Source organism: Ambystoma mexicanum, chromosome 2q (genome assembly GCF_040938575.1).
Source record: "Ambystoma mexicanum isolate Mex_15411 chromosome 2q, UKY_AmexF1_1, whole genome shotgun sequence".
In the NCBI taxonomy this organism is placed as follows: domain Eukaryota; kingdom Metazoa; phylum Chordata; class Amphibia; order Caudata; family Ambystomatidae; genus Ambystoma; species Ambystoma mexicanum.
The window spans coordinates 460,123,868-460,145,073 of NC_090924.1; the positions used below are offsets into that span (position 1 = coordinate 460,123,868).

General features: G+C 46.2%; 2 non-coding genes across 2 annotated transcripts; both read right to left on the reverse strand.

Moving 5' to 3' along the window:
• Positions 1-6,415: 6,415 nt before the first annotated feature.
• Positions 6,416-6,487, reverse strand: TRNAE-UUC (transfer RNA glutamic acid (anticodon UUC)). The gene has a single exon. It is a non-coding gene; the product is annotated as a tRNA-Glu (tRNA).
• A 566-nt stretch (positions 6,488-7,053) lies between these two features.
• On the reverse strand, positions 7,054-7,125 carry TRNAE-UUC (transfer RNA glutamic acid (anticodon UUC)). Its single transcript has one exon. It is a non-coding gene; the product is annotated as a tRNA-Glu (tRNA).
• Between the last annotated feature and the right edge of the window lie 14,081 nt (positions 7,126-21,206).

The following is a 21,206-nucleotide window of genomic DNA, read 5'->3' on the forward strand; positions in this document are numbered from 1 at the left end:
GCCTATCATGATGTACGCAGACAACATCGCATTGCTCGATAAAACGGAAAAAGGTCTACAAACGAGCCTCTCAAATATGGAGAAGTATATGGGAAAAAATGACTTAAAAATCAATACTGTAAAAACAAAAATCATGATGCTAACAAAAGGGGCAAACAAGAAAAGAAGAACGCTGACACTATCATGGGAAGGGAATAGACTTGCGCTAGTGAAAACAATAAAATACCTGGGAGTCCTGATAAATCAATCAAGAATGGAAAAAGAATGGTCCGAACACCTCGAGGCAAAAGCGCAATCACTAGCGAGACAAGGTAGATTTCTCCACCGTAAATTCGGAAAATTTTCATTAAAACCTATTGTGGCATTTTATAGACAAAAGGTACTGCCCATCCTAATCTATGGCAGTGAAACTACCATTAATTTACAGCAGAGAAGATGGCAGCAATACAAATCTATTTTTTGGGGGAAGCATTTCCTATGCCAAGAATCTGATTTGAAATCGCATCCCAATAACTAGAATCCATGGTTTCATGGAAGCAATTTAACCTATACAGAAAAGTGATAAGTGATGAAAATATTCCAGCACTTGAGAAGTCTTCAGGAAAAGGCTAATTCAATGAATATAACGGCTTTGAATGCTTGGAAAAAAGCAATGGAAATGATCATGGTGAAAGAAGAAATATCAACAGAAATGTTGGTATTACGCTCGCAACATGCAAAAAGAAAGATCTTAGGGAATGATTGGATAAACACGATGGAACGGAAAGCAACATACCAACTGATCTTGACATGTGAGATAGAGACAAGAGCAATTAACCAACTACCCGACTATCTCACATTGTTCCTGGACCAATCAATTTGTGATACATTCCTGAAATTTCGCCTAAATCTCTTGTCGACAAGAGAACTTCAATCAAAAATTAAATTGATCCCAAAAACTCAGCAAAATTGCTGATTCTGTCAGAATAAACGAATTGTAGAAACATTATATCACATAATGATGGAGTGCCCAGAATTAACGGAAAAAATAAACTTATTTAGAGATATGTTTGGAATATCTGTAAAACAGATGGACCCAGAGACAAGATGGGTGCATATCCTCCTGGGAAATGACAAAAACTTGTGTTTACCATAATACAATTCTGGAATAACATCATGACGACTCCTAGCACTGAAACATCGTAAAGATACTGAACATACGAGGATGAACTAAAACATATTTTATTATTCGTTTTCAATGTTCTAAAATTATAAGAAATGTAACATAAATGAAAGGTTTATAATTAAGCTATATCATTTTAAATAAAAAAAAATGTTTTAAAGTATCACTGTCACACTCCACTTAAGGTGCTGTGTGTAACAACATAACTCCAAAAATACAGGTAGCAACACAATTAAAACACAGGAAAACATACATTGGAGAACTTCTTCCTGCATTGATAATCTTTGGAAGTGACCAGTGCACCCAAAATAAATGGGCTGAGTAAGAGACGCTAAAAGGGATTTACTTGCCTCCAACGTCAGCCAGGATTCCAGGACACACATATGCTTGTTTTCCCAATGAAATCAATAGTCTAAAAAGCTGCATAATGATACTAAATCCATAAAAGCCACATGAGGTTCTTTCTCGCTATCCCTTCTTCTCTTTCTGTTTTACCACTGACTCTGGAATGCCCTCTTAGTTTCCTTCTTCTACACCCTCAGTGTGTTCTGACAAGGAGGGGTTATGGTATGGGGTATACACTTTTATTATATAAATAAAGAAACCTATCTTTCCCTATGTCTAAGGGGCTTGTCCTGTCTCAACCGCAGAAAATGTAGTGGTCCGTCAAAAATAATGTTCTTCTCGTCCTCAGTCAGAAACCCTCTAATCTAACCCTAATACTAAACAAGCTTTTAACTAAAGTAAAGTGTGTGTTTCCTTCACCAGGAGAATGCCTCCTTTATCCTGGTTAACACTCCACTCTTATAGTAATGTAGGAGTAATTCCCCCAATGTTCAACTACAATGACCCACAGGGAATGGCTCACTTTTCCCGGCCCTCCTGTAAAAGCTCAACACAGTTTCTTTAAGCACTGGAGTAGAAAACTTGAATTAGTCTCTTTAATTCCTTCCAGGAAGTATTGAAGCTCACCGCCTTATTCTGGTGAGGGACGCTATTCCCAGTGCTCTCTGTATTTCACCCATATGTCTTCTTACTGGTTTCTCCAAAAGTAGTAACTTGATGATGAAGATGTCTCCTGGAGCACTCTGGCTTTCTAGCTGTATTTGATGTACCAGTACCACAAGGGGGAGGTCTCCCATTACACTCAGTCTTATTAGTGGTATTAGATGGACCACTGCAACAAGGGAGATAACTCCTGAGTCTATACAAAGACACTGACAGAAACTCACTATTGCAATACAACAGTTATCATCCAAAAGCCCTGACGGATAACCTCCACTTTGGCCAATTCCTCAGGTATCGCAGGACATGTACAAGACTGGAAGACTATAAGGAACAATCTGGAGCACTTAAGAAACAACTAATCCAGAGTGGCTACCCGAGGAAAAATTGTCAATAACACATGCAAACGGGCAAGGAACATACCAAGGGAGGTCACACTGCAGCAACATGTGAAAGATCCGAGAAGAGAAGAAATAATGGCTGTAATGAGTTACTCACCTATGTTCAATACCCTCAAAAAAGAAATACAAAAACTCTGGCCAATTCTGAATACAGGCTCAAGCTCCCTGTCACAACTATCATTTGCCATCAAAAGACGCAGAAACCTAAGGGATGGCCTTGTACACACTCTAAAGGAACGAGATGCCCACGAAGCGGAGAACACAATTTGGGAAGCAGGAAAACCCATGGGACACACCATGTGGCGGCTGCTCCTTGTGTGCACAAACCTCAAGGAGCAAAACCATTGAGATAGGATGGCGCACACCATGGCAACAAAGACACCTAACCAACTGTAAATCCAAAGTTGTGATATATCTCATCACATGCCCTTGCACCCTCTGGTATGTGGGTATGACAACGAGGGAAGTCAAGAAGAGACTCATCGAGCACAAATCGTGCATACGCACAAAAAAACTGACAGCCCTTTTGGTCGGTCACTTCATTCAGAAAGGGCATACACGGGACAACTTCACCTGGACTATCCTCGAAAAACGTAACACCACCAAGAAGGGGTGGGGATTTTGGAGAAATGCTCCTAAAACGAGAACAACTCTGGATTTTCAGACTCAACACAGTTAGGAACGGGCTAAATGAAGAGATATAGTGGCACAACCTTGCCCTAATGAAATAAGCGTCCACAGAAGGTGACTGCATCGGAGTATGCCAAAAAAAGTTCACAGGCAGCCCCCAAATCAAGGAAGCTGCAACCGATGAATACATTTACAAAGATACAGCTGCAGGGCAATCATGTAAAAGGAACAAACCACCTCACAGAGAGCAACAAACTTATTGAAGCAATGAAGACAGGAGGACAATGATATTCCAACAAGAATAATGGACAATCACACATGTGTATTTATGCATGGTTGATGTGGAAACCTTGTTCCCCACGGCGTTGCAGTGCTTGGAGGCCATTCAGCGCTGCACCTGCCAAAACCATGCTCTCCCTGGACCAATTCGGCACTCCCATCAAATTGCCCAATGCACAGCACAAAACGGCAGGGGAGAATGGTGACACACCAGAATGAATGATTCTGCTATGTGACATGCGAAAAACAATAGCATGAACAATTATTGCACAAAAACATGAAGTTAAAATATTGTGTAAAATACCAAGTGTGCAACTCTCAGAACAAATAACATCATCAAGCATAGAACCTGACATAGAATACATCACACTCCAATATGGCCGCCATCTTGGACCAGCACACACCAGCAGCAAAGACAGACTACATATAGCCATCTTCATTGTCGGGCAACCACTGTTTGGTGTGACACACAGAGCGAGAGCCCTGGTGTCCTGAGGTCCCGACGTGAGCGGAACCCCTCTGATCAATGCGGTAAGCGATAGGGTCTAAGAAGCCTTTATTATCCATGCAAAGGCGCAGCAATGAAACTGCATCAGGAACGATCGTGAGCTGTGGGTGGCACTAAAAAGCACCACGCCCACGATCAAGCCCTCTCACCAATGCATTCATCATCCAGCGCGTCCCCATGCGCCCCCAACCATGGTATAACCACAGACTGCATTATCAGTCACGATTATGAGCCGCGGTAGGCATTAAAAAAGCACAGCGTTCACAATCGAGCCCTTTTTTCACAAATGGCGACAGCGCTAGAAAAACCCTTTACCCAGCGGAACCCCATGGGAATTAATCACTGCAAAGGCTGATTACAACACGCAATCCCAGCCCAGCCTGTTTTAACGATACAGGCATATGCTGTGCTACAACAAGGCGCCAAGCACTGCAGCGCCGAACAGAAAAGCCACTTATGTTGCGCCCACGCGGGCAATGGGTTAGTCCCCAACTGCCTCATTGATATGACCACGCATCCAAAATAGATGCTTTCCCCCCTATGGGCACCATAGACCAAGCACATCCACCCAGCGTGCCCTAACATGAGTCTAATTAACATGCAGGTCTGAACAAAAACCACCTATGTTGTGCCCACGCGGGCTATGGGTCAGCTCCCAACTGCCTCATGGATATTGCCGCACATGCAAAAAAATAGATGCCCCCCTTCCCCCGGGGCACCGTAGACCAACCGCATCCACCCAGCACGCCCTAACATGGAATCAGTTAGCATGAGACCATGCCTCGAGACAATGTCCTGACACCCAATCCTATTGTGTCTTTCAGGATACTACAGACTTAACCTTCCAGCCACATAGAAGTAACAAAAGGCAGACAGCATCTGACCAGCAGAGCTGCACGGAAGGTAACGACCATACCCTGGTGTAAGTTAGAGAAGTGTCCCCCCGCCAAATTTTTCAAGGCTGTCTATACTCATTTAAAATAATTAAAAGAAGGTTAAAACCACTAGTACACCAACTATGTATTTACCCATACTAAGGAAATACGACCTCACGAATGCAAGACCAATTTCTGTTTTTTCTCTCCTCAGGTAGATGGGATGACGACCTCTCCGACCCCATCCACTCCCTGATCTCACTGAGGCAGGCTAGAAACCCCGGTCCTGAAGAAGATGATGAATTACAATTATCGAAACAGGTTGACCACTTTTTAGCTAAGGCTATCCCAAGAAACCAGCCGGGATACCCGCCCTAAATAAAAGATCAAGCAACACTGAGTTGTGGAGGAAGGATCCTCCTAAAAGTCCCGCTGTTCTACGGACTCCCATACCAGAATCAAAATGGAGTGGTGAATTATTAAGGAATATAGACCAAAAAGAAAATACTGGAAGAGAAAAAAAGCCAGATCAAACACAAAAAAAGATCATCTAAAGGGAGATCAGAAAAATGGCCTTGGTTTTTATGAAATCTTTTTTAATTAAAGAGTGATCCATGACTTGGGGACCACACACTTCTTGTAAAGGTCAATAAAATAATAAAGGTCTCATGACCTATGGAAACAGTTCCTCTCTGAAATGTGGCCCCAACACCCTCTGAGACACTAACCCCTAGCCTTACCCCCAGATGGGCAGAAGAACCAGCACCCCATGCCTAATGACAGAAGCCCACACACGTTACGAGGGATACCCCAGAAGAAATGATTTTTGAGGCCACACATTTAATGGTACCCGAATAACGAACAGTCTCCACGCTAAATTAAGTGGACCCCACGAAGTGTTCATGCGTGTTAAAAATATATTCAAAATAACACTTCAGGTGGAACTATGAACTATAACCAAATCTCTCCCCGAGTGTGTTTCGGAGGGTGTTTCGTGCCTTTAAAAATAATATCGAGTCACCACTGATGCTATTTCCAGTGTTTATATTGCATACAACCAATGTGCAAGCTTGAATAGAATGCAATTGGAAGATTAGGCTACAGTGAGACATTCTCCCACCTAAAATGTACTTTCCTTGAATGCAAGCTAATAGGGGCGTTGCAGGGGGGTTAAGGGGTGTGAGGTTTGTGGCAGGGCGTGAACCCTCCCTCTTCCTGGTTCAGAATCTCCCAATTAACCGTTCCAGAGGTTGGATGGTAGGATTGGCAGTCAGAGCTGGCATTGTTTCTGTTTACAAAGATAGCCTCTTTCAAATTTGATAGGGGGGGATACTTAATTGAGGTATTTGAGAAGCAATGAGATGGAGTAAAAATGTGTCCAATACCATACCCCAAATGAGGGAGTGACCGTATTAATCTCAACCTTCAAGGAATGACAACAAAGTACTTTTAGTATTTTTTTGTTTTTAGTAGTACTTGCTCTAGTTGTAGCTATTATTTAACGGAAAATGTCCTATAGAAATAATTAACAAAAATGTAATGAAAAAAAGTGACTTTCCCATACCGGGAGTCGAACCCGGGCCGCCTGGGTGAAAACCAGGAATCCTAACCGCTAGACCATATGGGAAGCGCTACAAATAACTTTACATTTGATTTCTAGTACCTAACGATAGCAAATGCCTGCCACCTACTGGCATGTTATGAATATTTCATGCTTCCTTTTCCAGAATGTTTCCCCTCCCGACTTCTATCAGAACAATAGTAAAAATGATATACAAGCAGCACATCCACCGTGCCATAACAGCCGTAAGAGAGGGGACGAAAGAGGGCGCCCCATTGAATTCTGTGTATGCCAAGCCGAAGGCTCGTCAAAATGCTTACGCTTTGCTTGCTTCGTTTGATACGCCTCAAACGGAGAATTTCAAATAGATCTGACTTCTTTAACAGACAGTACTGGGGTTATTAAGAAGTTTTTGAAATAAATCTGTTTTAGTATGTCTCAAAATAATGAATTTCAAATAGATCTGAGTTGTTTAAAAGACAATACTGGAATAATAAAACACTTTTGCAAAAAAACACATAGTGCCCCCAAAATCCCAGTGTGTCAATAGTGTAAGCTATAATTTTTGCATTTAGAATGACGATTTATATACAACGCTCCTAACCTTGCATTTCAACTCAAAATATCTGCTGTTCCCATACCGGGAGTCGAACCCGGGCCGCCTGGGTGAAAACCAGGAATCCTAACCGCTAGACCATATGGGAGCGCTGATGGCATGAGTTGTAGGAGTTCTCTCATAAGTACAAAGAATGCGCCTATTCCCCCTAGCAACTTAGTCTGATTAATATGACTCAATGTATTGCTGTTCTTTCTGTAGTATAGCTGGATCACTTTGTCTTATCCGAAATACATTCCAACCTACTCTTAAAACAATTCCATGATGCGCGCACGCTTATAAACATAGAAATCATGCTGTTGGGCAGCTCTCTTACAAGGTACAGAACGAATCGTCACACTGTGTGCCATGACTTCCCCATACTGGGAACATACAAAAGAAACACGAGTTGTCCTTAGGGACTGCTCGTGTCAGCAGACCCGACCAACTCTGTTGAACCGACAACTGTTACACGGGAAATACCAGAGAGCAAAACGGCGATATCCCTGACAGAAACGAGCTAGCAGTTACCTCCTACAATGAGACGTCTTCCCAATTGGAAATCGAAGAAGGACAAAACCCTTTTCAAATTTAAAAAGCAGTGCTTACCTGATTGTCCATATCAGTGATGGAAACTGAAAAGCGGGGCGGTTGCTTCCAATGGTACCCACAGAATTCCAATACAGGGGAAGATACACAGAGGACGTCTGTAACATGAAAGTCAGAACCTTTGTGTACAGCTTGCAGTTGCAGGTCTAGCCGAGAGGATGGGGGTGTTGGACTACTAGGCGAATCTTTCATTACATCCGCGTTGTATTAATTATATAAATCCATCACTAACTGGTCTACCACTGCAAGACTACATAGCTCTCGACTCACCCGCTTTGGGCGGGTGTCACCCGGCCTGAAAGCAGCTGCATCACCCGCCAAGTCCCTCATGCCCATTCACTTCTATGGGCTCTCACCCGCCAAAAAGAAAAATCGGGTGTTTTGACCCGCCTTGATGACAAAAAAGGTTGGGAGCTACGAAGACTGCTTTCATTAGGGTATAGAACGTTCTCCCGGGAGCTCTTTGTTAGAACTCTATGGATAATCCTGCGCAAGACCCTCTATCAGCAAATTATTCCATTCATCATTACTACCTAGCTACAAGGAACTGACAAGATATACTCAAAGCGCACGTATAACTTAGTACACCACCACCACTTTTCAATAGCATATTACTCAAAACCATTCTCACAGGTATACTTACTCGCTCCCTGCACTGTGTTCAGTTTTTCGGGTAATGCATACCTGGGCAGCAACTATATCCCAGGGGCCACTGCAGTTTCTAGACAATATTGCCCTCCGGGCATAACACCAGGCAGAATATGCCCCCACGTTGTTCCTCTACTGCCAACCCACACTACGTAGCCGTTCCAAAATAATTGAATAATTACAATTTAAATACCGTTTTATTGAATTGTATGTAAAATTAATGCAACCCATACAATATTTTAAACAGGAATTCATTTTATATCTCATATGTTTGTTGTTTAAATGAAGGCCACTTTCCTAGATGATGCTGCTGGAGAAGCTTCTATTGCTGAGTGATCTGTTTTTCCAACAATGTTGTTCTCAAAGACTAGCAAGAGCCAATAACTCTCTTCAGTTACCAGTGATTTAAATACCCATAGCTCTCAACTCACACGCTTTTGGCGGGTGTCACCCACCTTGTAAAGGGCTGACTCACCCGCCAAGCCTCCGGCACAACCATTCATTCCAATGAGCGTCTCACCCGCCATAGCTCTCAACTCACCCGCTTTTGGCGGGTGTCACCCGCCTTGCAAAGGGCTGACTCACCCGCCAAGTCTCCTGCACACCCATTCATTCCAATGGACGTCTCACCCGCCAGAAACAAAATCGGGTGATTTCACCCGCCTTTGCGAGACAAATGGTTGAGAGCTATGACCCGCCAAAATCAAAATCGGGTGATTTCACCCGCCTTTGCGACACAAATGGTTGAGAGCTATGAATACCCGGCTGGCACAGGAACGAGGCTGAAGCGTCCCCAAGGAAGTTGCCAACGCAATGGTGAATGTTTTCCACTCTGTGCATGCGCGGAGCCAGTGAGCTGGCCTTTTCGTGCATGCGCAAAGACAAGATGGCCGCATCTACGGAGGCCGCCGTGGCTGCAGCGCCCACAGCGATCACCTACACTGCAGCTGCAAGTCCCACAGACGTCGTTGCGACTCTTTGCGAGGGCCGCTGTGCCTTGCAGTCTGAGCCCACCATTCCAGTCCTCTACGTCTGCCCCGCTGACCACCGCCAGAATGCTGGTCCTTTGCCCAAGGGCATATAGCCCTTGGGCAAAGGACCAGCACTCCCCCAGAGCTCTGGCCAGGGCGCATTAGAGCTTTTTCCGCGGGGAGGGATGCAGCATGCACAGGGACCTCTGCTGGGCAGGGGAGCAGCCAACCCGAGTGGGAGGCAGGTGACCAAGGGCAGGAGCAGCACCTCCAAGAGTCCTGGAGCTCTGGCCGGATGCATTACAGCTTTTACCTCCATGGAGAGCAGGGGCCTCCGCCGGGGCGAAGGGATCTCCGCTGGTCAGGAGGGAGGCTGACCCACATGTGAGGCAGGCACCCAGGTGTGGGGCCAGCACCCCTGGCCATCCTGGAGCTGTGCATATTAGAGCTTTTCCCTCCAGGGAGGGACGGACCCCCTTCAGGGCATGCAGGGACCTCCACTGGTCAGTGGGGTGGTCGACACACGTGGGAAGCAGGTGTCCAAAGGCAGGGGCAGCACCCTGGCCACCCTGGAGATCTGGCCTGGCTGCATTAGAGCATTTTCTTCCGGGTATGGACGTGGTCCCTTCTGGGGCGCCCAAAGACCTCTGCTTGGCAGGGTGACAGCTGATTTTAGAGGGAGGCAAGCGTGCAGGGGTAGCACCCCCAGCTCTCCTGGAACTCTGGCTGGGGCGTTAGTGCTCTACGCACCGTGCAGGGCGCTGACCCCTGTCGGATCACAGGGACCTCCGCTAGGCGGTAGGGAGGATGACCCACATGGGAGGCAGGTGTCCAAGGGCAGGCCCAGCACCCTCGGTCATCCTGGAGCTTTGGCAGGTGCACTAGAACCTTTCCCTCTGGGGAAGGAGGGGGCCCCCACCTGGGTAAGCAGGGACCTCTGCTGGGCAATGGGACTGCTGACACCGGTGGGAGGAAGGCTTCAAGGGAAGGGGCAGCCCCCCAACTGTTCTGGAGCTCTGGCCTGGGTATGTTAGAGCTTTTCACTCAGGGGAGGCACGCGGGTACCTCCGCTGGGCAGGGGAAAGGTCAACCTGCATGCGAGGCAGGTGCCCAAGGGCAGAGGCAGCACCCTCAGCCACCCTGGAGCTCTGATTGGGTGCAATAGAGGTTTTTCCTTCAGAGAGGGACAGGGAACCTGCCAGGATGCACCAGGAGCACCAGTGGGCAGGGGCATAGCTGCCAAATTTCCCATTTCCATGCAGGACTCTTTTCACACGACATGATGGGACTTGTAGGAACATCCTTACAATGGGAAAACACAAATTACAAGTTCCAGCAAGCAATTGGAATAAAAAACCAGGACTGGTTTGAGGTGTCACACATGGAACTGGGAATCTTGGCAGGTAGGGTATTTTCCCCAAGCCACAATGCGTTCCCAGTTCATGTGCGATTGAGGTAGAATGTTCATCTTTTTAACTGAGAATCTACTTAGCCACGATAAACACAGTCCTTTCCAACTGCCAAGATCTAATTTAATCAAGCTAAAACCAGGTGGGGGGTGTGAGGGGTGCCTAGCAAAGTTTCAACATATCAGTGTTATATTGACTTCAAAATAGCATATGGATTTCTTGGCCCACTGAACAGGATGTAGAGCCTCCAACTCTTTTTTTTCCTTTCTGTGAGTCTCAAGTTAAGGAATCCCAATGTTACTGTATTAATTTTACATACTGAGACCTCCCTGAACTTATCCAACTCAATAAGCGTTTCGATCAGCTTTTATGCTAGGTACCTCCAACTGCCCTGAATTCATAGTGTGTCCCTATCAATTTTGCTAAAGCCTCCATTGAGAGTGCAGAAAAGGGGCAATAGAGGGCACCACTGACGTGTATCTCTTCCCAGAGCAATTTTCTCTGTTCATGCACCATGATCACTATGTGTGACGATGGATTTTATAGTTTGTCGTAATAACACGTGTTACATTGGGGCTAAGAATAGATTTCTGGAGAGTAATTTCTAAAAGAAACAGTCTTCCTTATCAAACGTTCTTCTTCGTCAAGGATCAAAAGTAGGACTGTTATCTTATGTTACTGACATTTCTAGTGCACACGTTCACCCAGAAGCCATCTTGGTGCAAAGATTCCGAAATCAGAGCCAGCAGCAGCAGCTAAAACAGAAGAATCTTCAGAGCCCGCCGGAAGAGATGATTGTCCATCCCTCTCAAAACCACAGGCAGTTCATTCCACAATTTGGCGGCTGCGGATGAAAAAGCTCGACCTCCCACTCAGGACAGTCTGATTTTAGCAATGGCCAATAAATTGGCCTAACTAGAGCGAAGCAGTCTAACCGGGATGTAGCGATGGAAGTTTTCCCTGAGATATTCAGATCCCTGTCCATAAAAAGCCCAGTGAACCAGACATAGCGATTTAAATGTAATTCTCTGAGGTATCGGGAGCCAATGCAGAGACTGTAGCACAGGACTAATGTGGGCTCCATACAGTGAATTGGTAGCCACTCGTGCTGCCAAATTCTGCAGCAGCTGTAACCGATGAATGGAACCCAAAGGTTGGGCCAGATACAAAGCATTACAGTAGTCTACACAGCTAGTAATCAGAGAGGCCGCTACCAGCGGCTGCAGGTGAGAAGGGAGGAAGGGGAGTACCTTCCAGGGAACTCTAAGCAGAAAGGGCCCCATCTTACAAACCTGCAGAGACATGGAAAGCGAAGATGAAAGAAGCACCCCCAAATTTATGACCACCGTCACGGGGACAGGAAGATCACCAAGCGTGGTAGGGCAAAGGGAAGGAGTCCAAAGAACAGTACTAGAAGGAGAACCCACCACCAGGACTTCTGTCTTGTGCCCGTTCAGTTTAAGCCAGTTTGCACTCATCCACTCTCCCACTGCAGAGAGACATTCACGCAGCTCTGACAACCTCCCTGCCTGGTCCAATCGGACTAGAACCTGGGTGTCATTGACATAAGAGTAACAACGAAACGAATGGGAACGGATGAGGTGAACTAGCGGCTGAACATAGATATTAAAAAACACGGGGGACAAGGGCAGAGCCTTGAGGAACACCACAAGGGAGAGCACATGCAGAAGGTAGAAAAGGTGAAAGTAACAGTGATTGGCTCCACTCAGGAAGAAAAAGAAGTGAACCACGCCAGGACGGACCTGGAGAGACCTGCCATTCCTAGCCAGGAGAGCAGGATGGAGGGATCGACAATGTGGAAGGCCGCTGACAAATCTAACAAAATCAGAGCCCTACTCCACCCTGATCCACAAGCATAGTCAGATCATCAACCACAGACACCAGGACAGTCTCTGTGCCACCTCCCAGGCAAAATCCAGAAAGAAAGGAGTCAAAGAATAGAGGTTTCCAGGAAAGAAGAAAGAAGTAATTCAAGTAATTTCATAAAGAATGGAAGAAGAGAAATAGGACAGAAATGGATGTGTCCAGAGACGGTTTCTTCAATAAGGGGATAACTGTTGCTTGCTTCAGTTCAACTGGAATTGAACCTGACTGACAGACATACTTCAGAGTCAGTGACCATAGGCAACATGCCTGGTACAATTGCTTTGAGCATAGCCAATGAAATCGGTTCAAAAGGAGTGACCGATTTAAGATGAAGAACAGCTTGTGCGGCCTCATCTGTAGAGAAGATTGGGAAGTTTGCTCACGCCTGTACGGTGGTCTCAGAGGCCACCAAAGAGAGAGAGGTCACTCTACATGGTCTCCTCATAGAGATAGTTTCCTGAATACCTTCCACTTTGGAGATTAAAAAATCAGAAAGGGAATCTCATAGTGCCTGAGAAGGTCGGACCCCTGATGAGAGAAGGAGGATGGAAGAGAGTGATTTCACCACCGAGAAGTGTTCTTTGGACTGATTCAAGGCACGCTCAACTTTCAAAGGGAAAAATGCTTGTTTGGCAGACTGGATGTCTTGGTGATAGCATTTGGTAGTCAGTTGACGCATAGCAGCCAGACTATAAGAGCATCACCATTTACGCTCAACTTATCTCACAAGCAATTGGTCGGTAAACCATGGCTCAGAAGGAGCCCTCCGTGCTTGTACCAATTTCAGAGGAGCTACCTGATCGGCTTTCTCATTAAAGATGAGCAAGAGGGAAGACAAGTTTGTATCCGTGGGGAGCTTACATTTGTCCAAGATCAACGACAGTAAGCCTTGAGGGTCTACAGAGCGCCAGTTACGTTTTAGTGACATTACCAGGGATACTTTAGTGGACACTGCTAACCTCCTTACCTTAAAGGCAATAAGGCTGCGGTCAGACCAAATCACTTGCTTAACTGAGGTGACTGCGGTACTGTCTGATCCAATATCCCGCCCTGAACGTGGGTAGGTTCAACTATAAATTGATAGAGGCCCAAATCCAACAGTGCCTCACAAAACCGGACTAGGGTAGGGGAGAAGAGGGCAATTAAGCCTCATGTTAGAATCGCCCAGCACCAACAGGTTTGCAAATTTGACCTAAAGGGCTGCCACCAGGTCTAAAAATGGATTAAAAAAAGTTACATAGGGACCGGGTGGCCGGTATACCACTAAAAATGCCAGACAATAGATCCTGACACTATGTGGCGAACTAATAATGCTTCCATCTTCAATTTATAGTCCAGTGGAATCGCAGAGAACTGAAGAGCAGTTCTAAAAATGACTGCAACTCCCTCACAAGGGTGGGGGTTGGGGGTACACAGTCCGAAAGAATAATATTATAATCAGCAGGGAGAGCCTGAGTGAGAGCCTGGCCAGATGCGTCTGATAACCATGTTTCCGACTGGACCTGCAGTTCTGTTTGCTTTACTTATAAGGTAGAGGAAGCATCTACTGGGCATGAAGTGAATCCCTCAGGAATAATAAGTGTGACAATCTTCTCTTGTAAGTTTAATAATGCCCTTGGCCTGTGTGAGTGGCACAATCCAGGCTCTTTCCATGGTTTGGGAATAATTGACATCATAGTCTCCAGCTTAGAGGTAGCCACGTGTCGTCGTCTGTCATGGAAAACATTAAAAGATCCACCAATGGCCTAACCAGCAAAGGGGCTGTGGCCCTGTATAAGGCTTCTGTCAGCATATCTGTGCCAGGGCTCTTATTATTTTTAATATTTTTGATAATGTCAAGTATTCCCTTAGTCTGAGTAGGTCTTTTTTTAAATTACTTTCTTTTGGCTATCAGTGAACTGGGGTAGTGGACGCTCCTGTTGTTAAGCCCTTTGTTTCTCAACCTAAATGGTTGTACTTACATACTTCCTGTATCCCAGATCCGGGAACATCCAACCCAATGCCAGCACTGATCCTGGATCCACAATCTATGAGCCAATTGTTTCTTGTTATGACATTCATACGCCAGTGCAAGGTTTTGTAGAAGGGCATCCTCTTCTCTACGTATCAACTCCTTCAATGATTTAGCCCCTATCAACTTCAACGATTTAGCCCGTTGTTAGGGAGAATTCTCATTCTATGGCTAATTTCCCTTACCAAGTGAGTCCCTCAGCAGCTTTGCTGGATTTCTGGAGTTTGTTTTTCCACTTGGTAAGAGTGTACCACTTCCCCCAATCTTACCTGTGTTTTGCCATCTGTATTTCATCTGTTTTTGTGATTGTGGACTCTGGAGTACACCACTTCATTAGCCCCCTTCTTTTGTGTGTTACACAGCAGCCTCAGTGCAGTAACACAGGGTTGTCTTTTAGACTTCCCTCCGACTCCATTTCTGAGGCTGACTACTGTCCCCCAGAAAAGGGTAATGTTGCCATTAACTTTACACAGTCATTTTACCACAGATGCAGTACACCCCATCTTACATGGAGTACTGGAAAGGGTTAATCCTTAGCCCTTTTTATCTGTACCTCCTAGAGCATTGTTTCGTTCTTTTAACATTTAGACTTGGCTGGTGGCAGTGGTAACTACCGTAACTTTTCTACCGCGATTATATCATATAAACGTGGTATTGTTTTAGGCTATTATATTAGCCTCGAACTTAAACCTGCTTGACCAAATACTTTTTTTTTTGGCTCCGGTCGGGTTTATTCACCATTTCTTTTTGTTAAAGTCCTTCTTGTGTTTTACTTTGCACGGCAAACCAGGTTTGACTCCTTTGTTCACTGTCTTTTGGCGGGCTTCTGCCAAGAAGCCCTCCTCTAGGCGCCTGTGTGTATAGGTGGGCTGAATGTGAGGGAGGGGTGTAGTCACCCCCTGCACAGGGTATCCTAGGAAACCCAAGTCGCACTTTGCCATGATTGGCTGAGGTGGTTGTCCGGGCTGGACAACCCCCCCCTGTTGCGTGATTGGCAGCCAGGCTGTGTGAATGGGGAAATTTTGCATAAAAGGCAGGTCTCTTGGGCTAGAAGTCAATGTCCCAACTGGAACTACAAGGAACCGAAGAGAAGCGGAGAAGAAGTCGACTGCTGCAACTACCCCGTCCCGGTGAAGCCCTGCTGCAGTCCTGAACTATCTACCCTTTGACGACCAGAGAAGATCCAGTCCGGAGTCTTCTTCCCTTGAGCCTGGTGGGGATAACCAGCTCACCTTCTACAGCCAGAGGATCCTCTCCTTGGTCGAAATCGCTGCACATGGCTGTAGTGGTGCGGATAGCCATCTGAAGAGCCTCTCCTGTTTTTAAGGAGCAAACCTTTTATTCACTGTCGCTGCTGCCGGCTTCATCCCTGTGTGGTGCAGACCCCTCCAGATGTCCTCCTTTTGTCATGATCTCTGCTTCCAAAAGGTCAGGGTTTTCCCAACTCCCTTGGAAGCAGATCCATAACCCAGGTTCCGAGTGCCAACCAGTCCCAATTGGGACCTTTTGGACCCAGTCCTGGCGCCAGTGGCACCAGGCTCATAAATATGCCCAGTCCCAGCGCTGGAAGCGCCGGGCTCATAATGCTTGGGTGGACTTACCTTCAGCAGACCATGCTGCTTACTTGCCTGCCAGTTGAGCCTCTGATCCTCTTCTGTTTGGAACTACTTTTCCTGTTGGGTGGGGCTGGAGCCACTCCCTAGATTCAGAACACTGGAACTCTTCTGGAAGGCAGGAACTCTTTTCTTACCAGGAACTCTTTTCTTACTTAGGCGTGGCTGTGGAAGGAGATACCTAAGCACTACAGGAGGCTATTTAAACCACACCCGGTGGATGAATCTTGCTTTGCGTTATTCTGCAACCTCTGCAGCAGAACGCTCATTGTGTCTTCTGCATCCGGTCCAGGGCCTAAGGAAAAAGGCTTACCATCCTGAATCCAGTCTTCAGCAACACCTATAAAGACAAGAAAGAACAGGTTAGCATTCCGGCATCTGAAAGGCAAAGGCTTACCATCCTGAATCCAGTCTTCAGCAACACCTATAAAGACAAGAAAGAACAGGTTAGCATTCCGGCATCTGAAAGGCAAAGGCTTACCTACTCTTCGTGCGCTCCGGAGGTCTTCACACTGCATTCCGGCATCTGAAAGACAAAACAAGGTGCGTTTTAAGACATTGGGGAACTTTAATACTCACGTGCCATTACTCCTTTCCACATCTAATCCAGTGGGTATTCCGGCACCCTGCAGCCGCTCCGAACTCGTACCTGCAAAATAAAAAGACAGTTAGAGCGCATAGTGAAGCAGGCAACAAGCGCTTACTTACGTGCTTCCAGGCGCTTCTATTCATCACACGGGCTCCATCTTCAACTCACTTCAGCCCGTCATCCGCCATCGCCGGAACCCTGCAAAACAAGAGACATCATTACTAAAGACTTTAAAGACATTTGAATGACTCGAAACTTACCGTTCGTGCAGTAAACGACGGACAGCAGTCCTCTGAAGTCAAGAGGCCTGCGCTACCTATCCAGTGAAGAAACTGGTTACAGCACCCTGCCCCGAGGCAGATGGAGAGCTCGGCATTCACTTACCTAAGGTGAGAGCGTTAACCTTTGGGGGTCTACAGGAGAGGAGAAGAGGAAAGAGATAGGGACACCCCAATAACCCCAGTTCATTAACCCCATATTTTCTATCTGCAGACATCTTACTCTACACGTCAGGCATACAGTGCACAGAGGTCCAGCCCAAAGAGCCAACCGGGTGATACACATCACCTTTGAAGATACGGTAGTCGCCCAGTCAAGACCGGCGCCTCTGCGAGAATCAGGTGAGCGTTACAGAACGCAAAGCCTACCGCAAAACTCTCGCCCAGGCGCTATGGAAACCTCGGATACTGACCCCCTAGCCCGGTTACTTGGGGAACTAAGGGCAGAAGTGCATGCAGCTCGTCAGGAAACGAATGCTCTAAGAAGGGAACTAATTATTTCCAAGGAGAGAACAGACAATCTTGCTAGACAAGTGCTACAGTCACAAGCCGGACAGACCCCGTTACCCGCATCAGGGGCAAATCTTCCTTCAACATCCTCTATGAATCCAGTGCAGATCAACCTACCTGGGAATGTACCTCTGGCTCTGCCCGAACGATTTTCTGGTGACCCAAAGAGGTTTGCAGTATTTATCAATCAGTGCCGGTTGCACTTCTTATGCCGGCCAGCAGCCTTTCCAACTGATCAAGCAAAGGTAGCTTTTGTACTTTCGTACCTTAGTGGCAATGCGGCAGACTGGTCGATCCCTCTAGTTAATCAAGATGATCCGGTTCTCCATGATTTTCAAGCCTTTCAGCTTAGTATGGAAAAACTGTTCGCAAGACATTCACAGGGGCAGGCCTTGGACAATGAGCTTCTTTCATTGCGACAGGGTAATCAAGACCTTTTGGCTTATATTGCATCTTTCAATAGACTAATAGTGGAAACTCAATGGCCTGAGGACAAAAGGATTACGCTGTTTTATAGAGGTCTACGTGGAGAGCTCAAAGACGTTTTAGCCCAAGTAGTGAATCCCCCACAAGACTGTTCGGATTATATAGACTTGGTCGTTCAAATAGATCACAGGCTGCAGAACAGGAAGGCCGATCGTTCCAAGTTTGATGCTCGAGTATTTTCCAAACCGCCAACTCCTTCCAAAGGAGTAGACTCCGGGGAACCCATGCAAATAGGGGGTCTGAAAGGTCCTCTAACACAAAGGGAGCGGGAAAGGAGGAAACAGTTGCAATTATGCCTATATTGCGGAAACTCAGGGCACTTTCTTCGAGACTGTCCGGTGAAACCTGCCAAGTAGGCAGTAGGAGCTGCAGTTACCAAAGTTACAAACTCTGAGCAGGGAAACGACCTCGCCCGACAAGAATAGAGGTCCTCTTGCCGAGCGTGAAAACCAGTTCCGTGACCTCGCATTTCGTGATACCTATGGTCCTCATTAGCCCTGATAATCCGGATCGATTACATGCAATTGAAGCTTACGTCGACAGCGGTGCCATCGGCAATTATGTGGATCATGAAATGGTTTTGAGGATGAATCTAACTCTTTGTCCCAAGGCTGTAAAGGACGTCATTACTACGGTGGATGGTACGGAGATAGCCTCCGGGCCAGTAACGCATACCACTCAAGAGGTGACGCTAGTAAGTCAAGATGGACACCATGAGAAGATCGTGTTCGATGTGATCAAGGCCCCTCAGTTTCAGATTATTCTAGGAATACCTTGGTTAGAGAAACACAATCCTCTGATCGATTGGCGAGCAAGAACGGTCCAGTTTCCAGAATGTGTCTCTACTTGTCACCCTCCACCTGGTGTTGCACTTGCCGCAATTTCTTCAGAGACTCCCCAGTTACCTCCCGAATACCTAGAATACCAAGATGTTTTCCGGAAGGATCAGGCTAACTCTCTACCTCCTCATAGGTCTTATGACTGCCAGATAGACCTGATACCTGGATCTACTCCTCCTTGTAGTAGAATTTATGCCCTCACCGAGCCTGAGAACCTTCACCTTCGACAATACCTGGATCAATACCTGGCAAATGGGTTTATTCGTCCTTCCAAGTCCCCTGCTTCTTCAGCTTTGTTCTTCGTTCCAAAAAAGGAAGGAGACCTTAGAACTTGTATCGATTATCGCTCCCTGAACCAGATCACCGTTAAGAATAGATATCCGTTACCTTTGATCCCTGAACTCCTGGACCAAGTCAGAAAAGCATGCATATATACAAAGCTGGATCTTAGAGGAGCTTACCACTTGGTACGAGTAAAAGAGGGCGATGAATGGAAGACGGCCTTCCGCACCAAGTATGGGCTATTTGAATATCAGGTCATGCCCTTCGGACTTTGTAATGCCCCGGCCGCCTTTCAATATTTTATGAACGATGTCCTCAGAGAGCTCATAGATGTATGTGTTGTTGTTTACATTGACGACATCCTCGTTTATTCTTCATCGGAATCTGAACATCGGAAACACGTGAAAATGGTCCTCGAAAGATTGCGTCAACACAAACTTTTCGCTAAATTGGAAAAATGTGTTTTCAACGTGACTGAAGTTGAATTCTTGGGATTCATATTATCACCTGGCGGAGTGCGTATGGATTCAAAGAAGGTCGATGCAGTTCTCAAATGGCCATCACCATCCTCCGTAAAAGGTGTGCAAAGCATGTTAGGCTTCGCTAACTTTTACCGCAGGTTTATCCCCGAATTCTCTCGAATAGTCCAGCCCATCACTGCCTTGTTAAAGAAAAACAAACGTTTTGAATGGTCTACCGAGGCGGAACAAGCTTTCCAGGATTTGAAGACTAAATTTATCTCTGCACCAATCTTAAAACACCCTCGCCCCGAACTCCCCTACATCGTGGAAACTGATGCTTCAAGCCTTGCCATGGGGGCAGTTCTATCACAAAAGGACCCGGTAACCAATCAGTTGCATCCCGTGGCATTTTGGTTCCGCAAATTCTCGCCTCCTGAAATCAATTACACGATTACTGACAAGGAACTTCTGGCTATCAAGTCTGCCTTTAAGGCTTGGCGGCATTATCTGCTGGGGGCCCGACACACCGTTACTGTGATTACGGATCACCGAAACCTGCAATATTTGAAGACCGCAAAAGCCCAATCCTCTAGACAACTCCGTTGGGCATTATTCTTTGCCGAGTTTGACTTCATAATTACCTATCGACCTGGTACAAAGAACGGTAAAGCCGATGCCCTTTCTCGGATGGGAGTGGAAGAACACTTGGTCAACCCTAAACCTGTACCAATCATTCCCGAACAAAGAATTCTGGGTGTAATCGCCACAGAATCCATAGAGGAAGTTAAGGATAAAGCCAGGCAACTTGTAACTCCAGCAGACATACAGAATTGGCATCTGCAGGGAAAGGACTTTGCAGTAAAGGACAACTTATTGTATTTCCAAGAACGATTATACCTACCCAGCACAGATTTACAGAAAAAAGTAATCTCTTGTTATCACGACTCTTTAATGGAAGGTCATCCCGGTATAGCCAAGACCTCAGAAAAGATCAAGCGCTACTTCTGGTGGCCGTCTTGGAAAAAAGATATCAGAGACTTTATAATGTCCTGCGGAGTATGCGCCCAAAACAAGAGTCAAAAGGAAAGACCAGCAGGCCTCTTACGCCCTATTGACATCCCACCTCGCCCTTGGCATACGCTTTCTATGGACTTCATCACCGATCTACCTCCATGCTCCGGATACAATACGATTCTAGCAATCGTGGACTTATTTTCCAAGATGGCGCATTTCATTCCGCTCAAAGGCTTGCCAACAGCAGCAACTCTGGCCCGAGAATTTCTCGAAAACATCGTCCGACTGCACGGTTTTCCTTCGGTTCTAATTTCGGATCGAGGTAGTCAATTTATTTCTCATTTTTGGCGAAGTTGCTATCGGTCGGCTCAAATTGATGTGAGACTATCGACCAGTCACCACCCTCAGACCGACGGACAAACCAAGAGGACCAATCAAACTCTGGAACAGTATTTACGCTGCATGCTGCAACAAACTGAAAAAACTTGGAAAGATATCCTTTGGATAGCCGAGTATGCCTACAATAACTCTGTCCATTCGGGAACTGGGAAAACCCCGTTTTTTCTTTTGTACGGCAGTCACC